Source organism: Camelus dromedarius, chromosome 4 (genome assembly GCF_036321535.1).
Source record: "Camelus dromedarius isolate mCamDro1 chromosome 4, mCamDro1.pat, whole genome shotgun sequence".
In the NCBI taxonomy this organism is placed as follows: domain Eukaryota; kingdom Metazoa; phylum Chordata; class Mammalia; order Artiodactyla; family Camelidae; genus Camelus; species Camelus dromedarius.
In genome coordinates, this window is record NC_087439.1 from 89,191,217 (window position 1) to 89,207,705 (window position 16,489).

Consider the following 16,489-nt stretch of genomic DNA (forward strand, 5'->3'; position numbering starts at 1 on the left):
CTCGCTTGTTCCACATACAGAGGTGCGGGCAGATAGCAGGCATTCAATAAATATTGATGAGTTGAGCAAACTAATAAAGAAGTCAGTGAACGTGTGGACAGGGAACCAAAAATGCAGGTTTTCCAAATCCTAAATAGGTACCCTTTCCCTGCATGCTGCCCACAAGGAAACGAAGGAAGTCCCACCGGTCCCATCTCCTTCTCCTTCGAGACTGCAGCCCTCAGACAGCTGCCTAGGTTCACACCAGGGACGGCACGAGCTTGACTTCTATGCAGCTCAGCGATTAATTCTGTCACCAACGTTGCTTTTCATTTTCCTCCACTCTTCTTATTTTTGATTTCGAAAGTTAATTTTGCAATTTTTCTCTAAGTAATGCATACACAGCTAAAATGTTTGATGGCACTAAAGTCATGCACACAAGTGCGCGCACACACACACACACACACACGTAGCCAGGCCCTTCCCATTCCTGCCACACATCCACCCCCAGAAGCAGCTTTGTTTCTAACATATTTAGAAATAATGAACTTCTGCTCTTACTTCTTGACATCACTTTTGGGGACTGTCTGCTGTGGCAGTTGAGGGCACAGCTTCAGAACTGAAGCAGGTGGTCCAGATCTCCCACGGGCAGCATCCTCTCTTTGGGATCCTGAGATCCTTTCAGTGTAACAGCTTCAGCCTGAGGCTGAACCCGGGAGGAGGCTGAACCCGGGAGAAATCTGAGGCTTTCCCTCATTAGCACCAAGTTCCCAGAAGGGGTAGCATTGTGGTCTCAACCACCTGTAATGAGACGGTGACAGTTTGTCAGGAGAGCTGGATTGATTTGGAAGGTGGCTGCTCTCGGGCTGCCGTGGAAGCAGAGGGAGATCCAAGGTGACATTGAATAATTGAAGTATTTTGTTACCGGAGTGATTGCTAACCTGGCATTCCTTCTCGCCAGCATGTGGCTCATTCGTTATTTTTCTTATTCTCTTACACGTTCCAAACTTGTTCTTCAACCTGCTCCCCCTAGCCCAGATTGCTGAGCCCTCTCATTCCCCAGCCCATCTCTGCTGTTCTTGAGTTTTTAATCAAACTGTCATCCATTTGACTGCAATCTCAATGACCGACATCCTTGCTCCCTCGGTATTTTGCAAGGTATTTCACTTCGTGTAGCTTCTCGTTTGCATTTCAGCTTTGAAACTGAGGCACTTGGTGACACGGGGGTGAGTCATTTAATCTCTCAGATTCTTTATTCTTTAGTCCGTGAAATCTGCGTAAAACAGTCTTCTAACTACTTCACAGTGTTGTTGAGAGAGTGAAATAATATATGTAAGCATGGTTTGCAAACTATAAAACACTATTCTGATGCTATTATTAGAACAGGGGGATGAACGTGCTGTTGCGGTGGGTTGAAGACCCAAGTGCAAGTTCTGCCCCCATCGTTCCCTATGTCGTGGCAAGTCAGCTCTCCTGGCCTCTCATCATTCTAGCTTCTGCGCCACTTGCTTTTACTATTTCCATGGTCTACAGTATTCATTCTCACTAGCAAATTGAGCTCATGGACTGGATGGACTCAAAGAGGGGGCTAAAGCTCCTTGGAGCCTGCCTCCTCCGGCCAACCAGCTGCTGCCTTCTGCTGTGACAGCTCACCCCTCCGCAGAGAACCGGCGGGGGAGGCTGCTGCGATCTGACTTTGCCCTGAAATGTAATCGTCTTGCGGGTGGGGCCTTTTGGAGGTGATTAGCTCATAAGGGTGGAACCCTCCTGAATGGGAGACCCTTGCCCCTTCCACCAGTGAGGATACAAGAAGTCTGTAGCCTGAAGGAGGGGACCAAGCAGCCACCCTAATCTTAAACTTGCAGGCTCTGGAACTGGGAGAAATAAATTTCTGTTTGTTTATAAGCCACCCAGTTTGTAGCATTTTGCTATAGCAGTTCACATGGACTAAGACAGAGGGAAATAGTCAGATGGTGCCATCCTCCCCTCGGGAACTGCTCCACAAAGATACATCTCAGCCTGTTAAAGGGCTCGGCAGGACGGGGCTCTGCGATGACCACTGCTATGTCAGCTCTGCCGTGCTCCCCAGAGCTCCCAAGAGGTCCTGATCAGATTCTGCCTTCCCGAAGAGTAAACTCAGAGGAACAAAGAGAAAGTGGCCGCTCAGCTCAGGGCTGCAGTACCAAGTAGCAATGCTCAGGCATCTTTGTTAATCAGCGAGCTCACCAAGTTCCCCAGCATCAGGGCAAAAACAGGACTCCGGGTCGCTGTGCCTTTTCTGTCTTACATTCAAATTCTTAAGTGTTTTAAAATGTTTTCTCATTAGTCATTTGTATATTTATCTTCCTCATGACCTTGAAAGTGTGGGCAGCTGCACCAGTATAACTTTCAAGGCCAAGTTGTCTTTGGAAACCGGATGACACAGATGATCCAAAGCTAGCCAGAGGAGGAGCAAAGAAAGCAAGAGTGAGACGAAGCAGACAGGAAATTGAAACACAGTGTGAAGGTCTATTTAAACTTCACATTTTTCAAATAGTAAAATTCTTTGACAACTCGTTCTTTAATGGAAGTTTATACTGTACATTGAGAACAAGTGCTGGTCTTTTGCCGACATTTTCCCTGACAGTCTTTGGTGGCTGAAATTTATTGGATTAGAACACAGGAGGGACACGTAGGAAGCACGTTTGCTCCTGTTCATCCACACAGAGGCAGACAGAACATAAAGCGAGCCAGTGTTCACCCCTAGCGCTAAAGGAAGGAGACACCAGACAGGAATGTTTCCACGGAGGTGGAAATCTCTGGCAGTAACACGTTCTGCCGGATGCGGAGCAGAGCAACGGCCCTGCCTGGGGCTGAGCAAGGTCTTTCAAATGGTTTTGACCATCATGGATTGAAATTAATCTATTTGGCCTTTTATTCTGCATTATGACCCAGTAAAACCACACACACACACACACACACACACACACACTCACGCACACTACTTAGCCTTACAATATGTGATTCAGGCTTGAATTTTCTTTTCTATTCTATTTCATTTTTTTTTTTTTATATGTTGATGACAGACTACACTGGGTGTGACCCTCGGTGAAAAATACATTCAGGGAAATGTTCTGGAAGTTACGGTGAGTCTAACTTGCCTTCGTCATTCTTCCTTAGAAGCAAAGGTTTACCCTTTTTGGAAGGGTTGGGAGACAGGTGGGGTGTTATGATTGTAAATGATTTTGGTGCCAAGCTTTCCCATGTACAGTGTGATTTCAAAAACACTAAGAAATCCAAACATTTTCCTCATCACTTCTCCGACGCTTGAAGCTTATCATCACTTCCTTCTACTGCTTCAGCAGAGGTGTTTCAAGTGTCCCTTGTGTGTCGGGCACTTTCTTCTTTATGAAGGAAATGTGGGTGATTAATTTTTCTTTTCCACTTTTTGATGATATCCTTGTTCCAAAAAAAAAAAAAAAACACTGTCTAAAAAGGAAAAATGTTTTAGAATTATTTACACTGACTTGGAAAAAATATATATTGGTTTCTATTTGTTCAAAATGTTTTTTTCCTTTGACATATTGTCAATGTACAATGTTGTGTTAATTTCTGGTGTACAGCATAGTGACTCATATATTTATATATATATATGAATATATATATATATATATTCCTTTTCATATTCTTTTTTCATTATAGGCCATTGCAAGGTATTGGATATAGCTCCCTGTGCTATATTTGTTTATCTATTTTATGTATAATAGTATCTGCAAATCTTGTATTTGTTCAAAATGTTTTTAACTATTAGACATTTAAGTTGTGGCTTTAATAGTCAAGATTTAGTTTAATATTCTGAGAAGGAAGAGGTCTGTAATATTAAGAAAACTATAATAATACTATTTGTGTCTAAGTATTTGTAAGCCAGCTTTCAAAATACATAACACATCACCTAGACTCGTCTGCCCATGAATTTCTAACATCTTACTCCCATGATGGAAAACAAAGATATCCCCACTGGCCTTTTGCTGATAGAAAGAAAAAGACATCAAAAATCTCTGGACACTTGGTAACTAAAAGAAGCACGTCCTTTCTCAATTTCTAACAGTGTGTCAAGCTGTCAGCCAGGTGAGAACCACAAAAAAAATGATCTGAATCTTTTGTCTGTTGATTTACTTTCATTGGCATATTTAGAAAATTATCTAAATGGCTTCTCTTCCTTGTCATAACAGCCTTATGTTTTTCAAGGTCCCATGTAACATTTAGACACTCACCAAAAATGTTGTTTCCTCTCACCTTTATTGCTACACTATCTTTTGACTGGCTTCTTCCTCCTCCAGATTCATCCTTTTGCAGTCTAGCCTACTTATTATTCATATTTAAAAATATTCTTCACAGCTTCTTATTTATGTCCCCACATTGTCTAACTCTGTGCATTGCTCTGTGTAATCCTCCCTCTTGGAATGGCTTTCCTAACTTGGAGTGCTGACGTTGCCTAATCCTTCACGGATCGACCGAAATGTTATTATTCATTTAATGATTTATTCATTCAGTAATATGGACTTATTACACACTCATTATATCCCAGGATTTCTATTAGAGCTCCAAACAGATACATCTATAGTAATATAATAATAATAATAAAATACTTAAATAATACTTGTAGTATAATTATAAGTATTATAATAACAACATGTATAATTGTAACAATAACTTATTATTATTATTATTATTATGTATTTCAAACTTTCATGGTGCTTACACTCTAGTCTGAGGAGGAAAGAGAGTAAACAGGCTCTTGCATCAGCGTGATGACCGCCACGTTAGGGGAAGTACACGGTGTTCTGAGTAGCCGCAAGAAAAACATTTAAAACCAGTTTATTAGAATTAGGGAAGGCTGAAGAAAAAGTAACATTCAGGCTAGAACTAAGATAGATGAAAGATGGTCGGGAACAGGATAATGATCCAGAAAAAGGGGAAAGCACGTGTGAGACAGCGATAGCTGGGAGAGCATAGCGCTTTGAAGTACCTAAAAACACTTAATAATGGTAGTTAAGTTAATGTGAAATCCAGGCTTGGAAACAAAGCAAGAACCAAATATGCAAGGACTCCGTCTTGAAACAAACAGGGAGCCTTTGAAATATTTCAGGCAGAAAAGTGGCCATATCAGGTTTGCAAGTAAGAATAACAGTTTGGGCTGCTCTAAGGGAATCTTCTTAAAGGAGGGCAAACTTGAAATAAGAGGATCTTACAGAAGTCCAGAGGCAAAATGAGGCTGTCCTGAAAGGGGCAAGTGGCAGGGAGAGAGAGGGAACTGAGAAGGTGCCCGTCGGGACATCGAGTGGTGGGATGCAGGCTCTGCTGGTGGGTTGGGTGTGTAGGGAGTGGGAGAGGCAAGAGTGAAGCATTATTCCCAGTCTTGTGACCTGGACGTTGGGTTAATCGGGAGTACCACAGAGAACACAGGCGAAGGAAAGATATTAGGGTGAAAGACGGTTTTAGATTTTGAAATGTCAATATTGCAGTCTCTGTGGGAAAAGCCAAAAGAAATAGGACGTAGTAGGGGAGCAAGACATGAGTATCAAAAGAGACGTATGGGTTTTAGTTGTAAACTTGTGATTCAGCATCACTCGTTGGTAATTTTAACCAAGGGCACGGACAGCATTTATAAGGGCAGACAGAAAGAAAATAATTTAGAACAAACCTTGAGGAATACAAAGCGTAATAGGTTGGAAGGGTAGGAATCCCTCCAAAACGGAAGAGAACAACCAAAACGACCTGGGAAAACCAGAGGTACGTAGTAACAGGTAGTAGGGAGGAGAGGGCTTTAAAGAAGAGAGGGTGTGTGATGTCCCCAAGTAATCAAGTCAGATGACAACTGAGATGTAGCATCTCTATAAGCACTAGTTTGCCCAGCAAAGTGCCAATTTATGCTGTAAAAGCGTCACCATGCGTAGCCCATGTTTCACTCTCAAGTGTTCCATTTTGGGTGATACATGGTAAACTTCTCATTGGTCAGGATAGTTTTGGGGGACTCGGGGAGTGCCAAAATCAGCAAGAAGTGGGTTAAGACTGAGCTGTATAAATTGAAGTAGAAACACACTCAGCATAGGTGGTTCTCGGTTTGGCTGTGGCAGATAGAAGAGAGAGAGGAATTAGCTAAGAAAGTCACAGAGAAGAGGAAAAATGTGTTTAATAACCATGTTTAAATGTTGCCAGGAAAGAACCCAGATACAAAGGAAAGGTGATGACTGGGAAGAAGCTTCTCAGAAACACAAAAGGATGAGCATTAGAAAATAAAATGGTGACTTTTCCATTGCATCCAGAAAGGAGGAAGAAAGGATGAAAGACTGAATATGAGTAAGTCTGCAGATACACTGGGAATTTTTATCATATGGCTTCTTTGTTCTGTGCAAAGTTCCAGGCTAGATTTTTTTTTTTTGCTTGAATTCCTTTTTTCTAATATTCAAACTGCATTTTTTGAGTGTTGTAAATCAAAGCAGGTTAGCTGTTATTAGCTGAACTTTGTGGGGATGAAACTGAGGGTTAGCTATTTTAGGTCAATGTCCAGGGTATATTTTCAGTGGTGGTTGGGGGACAAAGGTGGGCGCCGGCAGGAGGGGTGAGGGAAGTTGCTTCTGTGATTACAAAGCCTGAGCTCTGAATCCTGTGCAAGTATGCTGCCACCTTTCATTTCCACATACATTACACAATCAACGTTTCCAGTTTCCAGCCCTTGTTTTGAAAGTGGTAGGAGGTGATGGGAGACGACATCGCCTCCCTGATTTCTCCCTTGGAAACCCTCCCAAGCTTCAAAAGCAGAGAGCATCCACATGTTTTCACAGCTCTTCTGCCTTCCAAAGTAATCACGTTCATGGTCTTCCAAGTTCAAGAGTAGTAGGAACGTTCCAACGAATACATAATATTCAGACTGGACAATATACATTGGATTTTTTTTTTGCACCCAGAATGGAAAGATTGTGAATTTAGAGATAAAATACCTGGGATTGAATCTCAATTTTGCTCCTTAATAGTTATGTGACTCTAGAAAACTTACTTAAATTCAAGCCTCTATTTTCTCATCTGTGAAAAAGGGATATTGAGCTGTGCTCTGCTAAATCATACAGCTTCTGTGAGAATTAGAACAGACAATGCATGTGAAAGCACATTTATTCAAATACAAATTATAAAACCCAAAGAAGCATCTGGTCCATGAGATACATATGGGCTCATGAATGTGGGTTCATTCTGATGTAAGCGTGAAAGGCAGTGAAGAGCCACAGGTCCACTTTGTAGACGTTAAAAAACAGGATACACAGAAAAACGTAGCCAAGTACTATTGTTCCAGAATCAGAACCTTCTCAACCCTGTCAGCCTCCTGACCTTCTGAGTCAGGAGCTAAGCTTCTGCCACTTTACTGCCTCTGCCATTTCCTAGACTGCTGCCTCCCCTGGCTTTTCCTGTTCGTCTGGTTTCCACACAATCCCAACCTCTGCCATGTGGTCTCGTCCCATTGCCATCCAAACACCAGTATGACGTGTTCTCAGTTTTGAGCTTGACTCATGACTGTGACAGTTCTCACCGTACTCTGTGTCCTCAGCTTCCATCTGAGGTCCCCTGACAGGACCGGATGATCAGGAATCTGCAGCCAGAACCCACCCTTTCCTTTAATACTTTCTTCTTGGTCTCAAAGAAATCCCAAAAGACTCCACTCCTTTCCCTTAATTCTACTTTCTTCTCCAGTTTTCATGCATCCAGCTTTGATTTTTCACTGTCAAACGTTTAGGAAGACTGGTCTACAGGCAGAGACCTCATTTCTTACCTGCTCATTCCTGCGAATGTTCACGATCGGTCTTTAGATCCCATTACACTAGCATATTATTCTCTCAAAAGCCACCACTACTTCTCCAGCTTCCACATCTGGGGAACTGAAATCTGTACTTCTTTTGCAACAATGCAATTTCATTTTCTTCTGCTTTTCCTATTTTTGATTGTATCTCTTTCACCATTCCTTGTGCTATTACTGTGGACTAAAACTCCCTGCGTACTTACTATACCCTGTAGATTTATCTTTAGAACATGACAAGTATTAGACATTCAATGCACATACTTATTCATGAAGTGGGTACTATTAGTATCCCCATTTTGTAACTGAGGAACTGAAATTCCAACTGGTTAATTAGCTGGCTCAAGGTTACATAGCTAGGCAGTGAAGTACACAAGATTTGAACCCAGGAAGTCTCACTGAAGTCCTGTGCCCTTAATCTCTAGTCAGCGCCACCTAGAAGCAGCCTTTTTTGGTATCATTTATAGGTTAGCCGGGACCTTTTACAGCAATGCGATTATTAAAGCAGCTCCTTTTATACTCAAAAGTGTTCCAGTTTGGGTGATAAATTACGTGGTCATACTAACTTTGCAGTCCCATTTTCCTGTGTTCACCAAAAAGCTACCATTCCTAGAGTGCCCATTAACTGGGCTACGCATATCGCAGCCGTAATTCCTAATCCTTCCCACAGCACACTGAGCTTGGTTTCCTCGTCCCCATGTGAGAACTGAGGTTCCGGTGGAGGTTAATTGCCTTAACTAAGGCCATGTATATACTAAGTGGCTGAAACTGGCAGGATCAAGACAAAGGTGTGTCTGGCTCTGAATTCTCTTCTGTATTTTTTTTTCTCCCTTAGGATTGTAATCACCCCTTCTCCTCTCTCTGGATGTCTCCAGATGGCATCATTTCTTCTACCTTATGTCATTGTTGTCTAAATACTACCCAACAACATGGCCTGGGCCTCAATCATTTTTATATCCCTGGGTCCCACGGAATTGTCTGGCCCATGTAAAGCCCTCAATGACAATATTTTTTGTTTTGCTTTGTAGCCTTCCTTCTATTCACATTTAATCCAGGTGTTGAATTAAACTCTCAGGCTTTTCTGGCTTTCGAAGAGGCAGGCTTCTTCCATATTCATTCCATGCACAACTCCGTCCTCTGATACAGTCAGACACAGTCTGTTGAACACAATTTCCACCCGATGATTAGAAAACGCAGTCCAATCAAAAGCACATCTGCCCCCACATCCTCTGTTACAGTTTGTTAGCCCTGGGTGCCACCTCTTGCATTCTGAAGGCACCGACCTTTTCCTCCCGTCCAAGCTGAAGAGGCAGTGGTGTCCCCCTCACCCTCGGCAAAGGAAATGCATTTCCCTTTTTATGTCACATGCTGGGAGCAGATTAAAAACATTTTTGATCCTCTACTCAATAACTGATGCCTAGCATCACACAGTTTTCAGCTAGAGCAGTGGTTCTCGGTGCTGGCTGCACAGCAAAATCACCTGGGGGCTTTGAAAAAACACCGATCCCTGGACCCCACCACAGACCGCCAGTTACGTTGGAATCTCTGGATACCCATGTTTTATTAAACTCTCCCTCGGGCGATTCTAACATGCAGTCGGCTTGAAAGAGACTAAGCTAAAAGGGATTTTTCTGTCCCTATTCAAACTTTGGAAAATATTCTAAAAGGATCCCCAAATACGAGAATCTCAAAATATGATAAAGAAGCCATTCTTTTACTGTGGCTCAAATTTGTGGCTGTTTATTGTTTGTGCTTACACTGTCTTTTCTTCTACACATAGGCAGTCACATCCGTCCTGACGCACAAGTATTAGAGAAGCTCTGATGTACTGATAAGGTAGCAGTTTATTGTGAAGGTAATTCTACAGCCGTCATCCACAGAGTGCTTGCTCTCTTCCATCAATAAATACATAATTTTTAGTGAGAACATCGGTATCGTCAACAGATCACATTATGGGTTGAATTCTGTCCTCCCCAAATTTGTATGTTGGAATTTTAACCCACAGTGAGAATGTGACTTTACCTACAGGCGGTCTTTACAGAGGTAATCGAGTTAAGGTGAGGTCCCTAGGGTGCACCCTGATGGAACATGACAGGTGTCCTTATAAAAAGGGGAAGTTTGGGCACAGAGACACACCCAGGAAGAACGCCAGGCATGTCAAGGAGAAAGGCCCGGGGCAGGTCTTTCCCTCCCGGCCGTCAGAGGGAGTCCGTCCTATCGACACCCTAATTTTGGACTGCTAGCCTCTGGAATTGTGAGAAAATAAATGCCTGTTGTTTAAGCCATGCAATTTGTGGTACTTTGTTACATCAGTCCTAGGAAACTAATAGAAATAACCTTCGACCTCCAATCACCTTGTGTTAGACAAATTATTTCTAAGTCAGCTTTTTTTCTACTCAGAACACAATTTCCCATAGAAATATTATTAAACAATGGATACGGGTTCTCAGATGAGCCAAAAACACCCATTTAAGCCTGAAATGCACTTTTGGAACTAGACTAAGGCGTCCTGGGACAAGCATTGCAGTGAGAGAGGAAATCTGTGGCAAATTAACCTTGTAGAGCGGCTACGCGGGTTTTCTACCCTGACACTGGAAGGCCGGGACCGAGCTGGGTGTTGAGAAATGCTAAGTTCTAAGGGCGTGGAGGGTGGGGGGGATGTCCTAACGTTTGCTGCATGAGTGTCTCCCAGCACAGCGAGTGTGTTGAAATCAAGAATCTGTGCATGTTCAACGTCCGAGAAGAGCAGGCCAAGACCCATAAGCCAGAGAAGAAACTTCAGGTGAACTTTGGAAAAAGGCAGTGGGCTTCAGGGGTCTGATCCTGAGGGCACAGGATGGAAGCTATGGAGAGAAAGGCAAAGACCGTGTCCAGAAGGCTGGATGGTCAGGTGAGAGGGCAGCCTGGGCCAGTGTGAGAGATCAGGGGTGTTGGGGGTCTTGGGTACCGTAGGGTCATCTTCCCAGTGTGTAGACAGGGCTGCTCCATGGAAAGCCCAAAGTCATGCATCTTCTTGACTCCTTTGGAAAAGACTATCCACCTTTTTCTTGCACCAGGCCATTGACCATCGCTAGGCCAAATACATATGGACTCCCTTCTGACCTCAAATCTCCTGCTGGCATTGGACATCTCTAAGAATCCTGGGTGGGCAGAGCCTTCCTGCAGTTGGGAACACTAACTCCACTCAAGTCTGGTTAAATTCAACGTATTTCACGTTTTGAGTCACTCCCCATCTAAACCTCACTCCAATTCCTCCAATGCACGTGAACTCGTATGCGTCACTGGACACCACCTCCTAAGAGTAATTCACAGTGAGTCAGTGACTGACAGCCCATCAGAAGACCTGGAGGTGCTTGCATTCTTCAATGCAGATGCTCCAACCTAAATGAATCTTCATTCCATGAAACTTCAGAGGCTAGAATTGAACCAAGAAATTCATCAGTTGTGGCAAAGCTTTAGGGAGGCACCAAGAATGTATATTGTCAACTTCTCTCACTTATTCATAATTTCCTCTATTCCAATTTCACATATTGTTAAATAAATGCCACATTTTCTGCACAATTGTTCCCATAGCAGAGAAATTTGGTCATTACTTTCTTGTAAATTTAGCTCATCTTGTATCACCAACTGTTTCACAACACCGGACTCTGCGACATGTCTCTGACTTACGCCTGACATACTTATCTATAAAAACTAAACCAAGGGGGAAAGAGGCAACCTGAGGACTAACTGGAGTTTCCCCGGGTCCTCCCTGGAGAGACAGAGGGCTGGGCTTGAAGGTGAGGGCAAAGCCAGCTTCCTGCCCCGTCCCTCCCAGCTGTGCGAGTCAGAGCTGATTTCCCTAATTCCACTCTGAACCCTTTGCTCTTAGATTTAGAAATGCCAATAAACGCCTCGCCAGGTCTTTTAAGGACTAAGTGCCCTGACATGTTGTTTTCCTTTCCTCCTTCTAACTCCAGCCCCCAGGGTGAGGAGGACGTAGGAGAGAAGGACTTCCTCACTCAAAACCCTCATCAAAAGCAAACTGTCAGGGGTGATAACGCTTGTTGCTGTCAGTGGGGTTTGAAGGCAGGGACAACCTTCTCTGTTTCATCTAATACATTTCTCTATTATGAGTTAGACCACGAAGGCATACAGGATACTACTTAAAAAGGAAGCACCTTCAACATAGATTCCAGGAATAATTAGTTCCAAAGGATAAGGAACAAACCTGGTGCTGAACAGGTTGAAGGGTCCTGGCTGGGAGCCCTTGCTTATTGCATGGCCCGAACTCGGCAAGGCTGCTTTGATTCGTGACCACTCATTTCATTTTCCACTCTCTCATCCAAACTCCAAACCTCCCTGAGAGGTAAAAGTCCAGCTCCAGTGATGACCTTGGGGGAAACGTCTCTGAATGACTTAAATGGCTTAAATGTTATTGGCAAGGGAACCCGGGCTGTTAAGACCCAGTAATCCCCTTTATGCCATGAAAGCCAGGCTTGCTGGCTCAATAAAGAGGGACTCACATTGGGCAGAATTATAAAAATCATCATCACGTTCCTCAGAGGGCTTAGTCCCAATTATGCACGCCTCCTAGTGCCATTGCTCAGTTCACCTTGCAGAGCATGCTCAGCTAGGCATGGTAATTATGTCTGTGTTCTAAAAATGGAAGATGAGAAAGTCTTTAAAGACCCATATTTCATATTAATACCAAATTACGTATCGGGTGGGTTTTCTCCTTAGATTAAAAAGAACTGGTGGTGAAGGTGAATGATTTAATTTAGCCCACTGTCCACCCCCGCACCCACCGCGTCTCCGCTGGAGAACACGGAGGCTGACGCAGCCAACAGCAGACACTGGGAGGAAGACATTCACCCAACAGCAGCTTGGAGTTTTCAGTTGGCGACAGGTTTATTAGCGCATCTTGAGCTCATGTCATTAGCTCATGGAGTTGCGGGGGAGACGTTCCTCTGACTGATAAGGCCCAAGTAGAACCTATGCTGGGAAAGAACAGGATGGCAAGCCCTCCTTAAGGGAACCAAATTCTTCACTTTGACAAGAACAAAGGCCTCGTTTTTTAAATTTCTTCACTCTTAACCTAGAAGTCTAGGGTTCAAGGCCATTTCTGTAACCAGTGCCGTATTCAGGGACAGCAGAACTGGCTTAGGCACTGGCTCTCTTTTCTCCCCAGTATCCAGTGGCATAGCTGAGCCCACATCTAATGAGTGAATGGTGGAAAGGAACCTGAATACAAATCCTCTGTGTAATCATCAGCCAGTTCACTCACTCACTTATTTCATTCATTCACCCAATTTTCGCTCATATTCTTTCATTATTAAGCACTAGGTCCTTGAGATGCCATCACCGAACAAAATAGAAGGAGATTTCTATCTTCGTGGGGCTTACATTCTAGGGGAGCAGAGAATAATGAGAAATGTGATACATAGTCTGCAAGAAGATGACAGAAGCTGGAGAATAAAAAGAAAACCAGAGTGAGCGATGACAAGAAGGGGGAAAAGGCATACAGGTTGCAATTTTAAAACACGAAGGTAGGTTAGAAATGATGGAGAAAGTTCTCGCTAGGCAGAGACACCGGAGGTGACAGATGTAGCCAGCAGACACCTGGAAGAGGAGCAGTCTGCATCGGCAACCCCAGGAAACAGCAAGAGTGGCAGAGCCGGGCCGGCCAGATGAGATATGGCACGGTTGGAGACAAGGCCAGGTCACGTGAGGCAGGCCGGCGCTTTGTGGATGGCATTGAGGATCAGTACTGTCCTCAGACTCTCTTTTTCTGAAGGCCCCCAAACTTCTGTTTGGTCTGGTGGTTAACATTTCAACTGCATGCCACAACCTACTTTGAGGGACCCCTCAAGACTCCAGATCGGAACACCTTGGCTGATGCTCAGGGTCATAAACAGACTTTGTCCCCTCTGGCCTCCCACACTTTCAGCACCATCACTGACCACACTGGCCAGGCTGGATGGGCCTTCTCCTCTGGTTTTCCAGTTCCTCCACCCGGGAAACCTCCTTCAGCTTCGTGGACGGTGTCCACGGTCACTCTGCTTCCCACTATTCACACGTTATTAGCTGGTAATGATCCATTTTTCTCTTCTCAGTTCAGTCCCCAGACTTAGACTGAACAGTGGTTATTAACTTCCCAACAGACTGTGTGACTGTGTGGAATTAGATATAGTCTTTATTAATTATGAATTGTATCTGCATTATTATAAAACGGTTCTTTTGACGTTAAACACGATCAGAATCCTTTTCTCTATAAACAGGAAGAGTCCAAAAGATTAAAATTCAGACAGAAGTTTTTCGTCTTTGCTTGATCTCATAGGATTCCCAGGGTCTGCTCTGTTTATTGTAGATTTAGAATAGTATATAGGAATTTGGGGGCTAAGATATTTAGAAATTATAGGAGGTTGTCATACAACAACCTGTGTAATTTTTAAAACTTTTGAGAAATCAAATCCAGAGGCATGACTTGTAGCTCCAGATGTCCCAGGAGACTGAAACTTGTGGATTCCTTGATCATGACAGTATGGAAATTCTAGGCTAAAATTTCCATAAAAAAGAGCATTATGTCTCATCTTTCCTAACTAGCACTGAGCCTGGTTTCTGAGTTATACACGTGGCACATTGGTAAAACTCCGTAAACACACATCAGCATTGTCTCCCACCCAAACTGGAACTGTTGTTTTTAAACTTTGAAGATGAGATTCCTTCTAGTGAAGTAATGCTTTGAGCTAGGAGATTGCCTCAACTAAGAGCTATGAACTTTCATCCAAAAAGAAGAATTTAGTTATTATAATACTAAATTCTAAAAATTTTAAGAATGATTATAGAATTAATGAGCTATCATTTATAATAAGCTTCGCTAATCTCACAGCATCACTAATCATCAAATCAGTGTTTGTTGATACAGAGCTTTAAAAATATTATGAGTCTGACTCACATGACTGATTTCAACCTCCCTACCACACGATAAAATCCATGACGCCTGGAACTGTGCCTTCTGCGTTTTGGTTTTGTTTTGTTTTCCACAGCACAGAAACCAGCCACATGGGAAGATATGGTAAGGATTTTGTTTTCTCTTATTTTTATCTCAGCTCATCTGGGGACCCAGAGGGATTGATGGGTGTTCTCAGCATCTGTGTGTGAGCATCTTGCCTCCTCGCTGCTGAGTTCTCCGGAGAGCTACCACTTGGCGCACAGAACAGCATTATTAAAGCTCCAGCCTCACCTGTCACATTAACCTACGTTGGCTTTCAAGCTCTTTCCCCTCCACCCATATGACTTCTAGGGGACTCAGGTTTATTCAAGGTCCTGGGAATTTTATCTGGTAATTTAAAAAATATCAGCAATGTATATACATATTTCCAATAAGCTATTAATAGAACTATACTCTCTCTAAAATAATTTCCTGATGTCATCAAATAAATCCATATGGTGGTTTCTTTCAGCATTAAGCTTCTGTCTGCTTGTCTTGTGGCTTAATTGATATTCCTTTAGGACAGGCTAAGAGTTGGGAGAAAAAACTGCAATTCATTTCCAAACTAGAATCCAGGTAGGTAGAATCTATTTCTCGTATCAGATTTCAGACACTGTAGCCTTATGAACAATAAAGTGAAGACAGAGCAAAAAAGGTCTGTGATCTTCTGGCATGCCGTAGTGCTTGGGGGAAGCATGCACATTGGATGAATGTAAGAAAAACGTTAGGTGGTGTTTACATAATCGATAGAACAGAGCTACATAAGACTCTGAACTCTTATTAAATGGAAATATATATTTTGGCCCATCCAGGAGAAACATTTCCAGGAGAAAACACTTGATATAGCAAAAGAAGAGTGATGGCATTCATATGACTGTGATGTGACCTTTATTGAGAGGCTAAAAAGCACCAAATGGTGATTACAGATGAATTACTGCATAGACTGCGATTTTCAAGAGGAATCTTATTTCTGAATCTTGAGACAGTGGGACCGAGGAGACATAGCTGTTTCTATTATCAGGAAGAGAGTGACTCTCAGAATGAAAAACAATCTGCAGCTTCAAATAAAAAGAGCTGACAGCAAAATATTTAAATTAATTTAAGAAATACAGGGCTGTTCATTGGTGGGTGCTTTTTGTAGGCATATTTCAAAACATCTGTGCTTGTTTCCATGGAAATGGTGGATGGTTTATTTTGTTGTTAATATGCCACATGGGCATGAAAGATATTCAAGGAAGCTACCTGATGGAAAACTAAATATAGACATTTCCAGACAGTCTTACAGAAGTTACAACTTCCACACCTAGGCTGAAGGTGGTTCAGCTCCTTGATGAAATCTTCCAAGTTCAATGAACTTTGACTATTTTCTGAATACCTGCAGCCTTTTTAGAAATGGTACCAAAAGCTATTCATCTTGATGCCCATTGGATGGGATACTCAAGTTTGAAAAAGTTCCAAAAAATAAAAGTAAGTTCATCCAACTTCAAATGTTTAAAAAATAGTGAGGAATAATAAGGCAACTCAGTAAACGCCTCTTGTGAAAGGCTCAAAGCCTCAGGTTTTGTTTTCTCGTCCGAGCCTCTCGCTGTTTCTCTCAAGGGCACCATTCTCCATTATTTCTCTATTTCCCTCTAAAGCAGAGAGGTTCCCACGTAATTTGGATTATGATTTTCCCACCTAAATTTCTGTCAAGGTGGAGAAATTGGAAAAGG

General features: G+C 42.8%; 1 long non-coding RNA gene across 3 annotated transcripts; it reads left to right on the forward strand.

The window, feature by feature from the left end:
• The first annotated feature begins 965 nt into the window (after nt 1–965).
• Nucleotides 966–15,212, forward strand: LOC116153119 (uncharacterized). 3 transcript variants are annotated; one of them, XR_010380707.1, is made up of 5 exons: nt 966–1,205; nt 3,045–3,104; nt 6,178–6,318; nt 8,640–10,694; nt 14,896–15,212. It is a non-coding gene; the product is annotated as an uncharacterized LOC116153119 (long non-coding RNA). The 3 variants fall into 3 exon arrangements; XR_010380708.1 differs by lacking the exon at nt 14,896–15,212 and adding an exon at nt 10,861–11,677; XR_010380709.1 differs by having other exon boundaries at nt 968–1,205; nt 9,585–10,694; nt 14,896–15,211.
• The last annotated feature ends 1,277 nt before the right edge of the window (nt 15,213–16,489 follow it).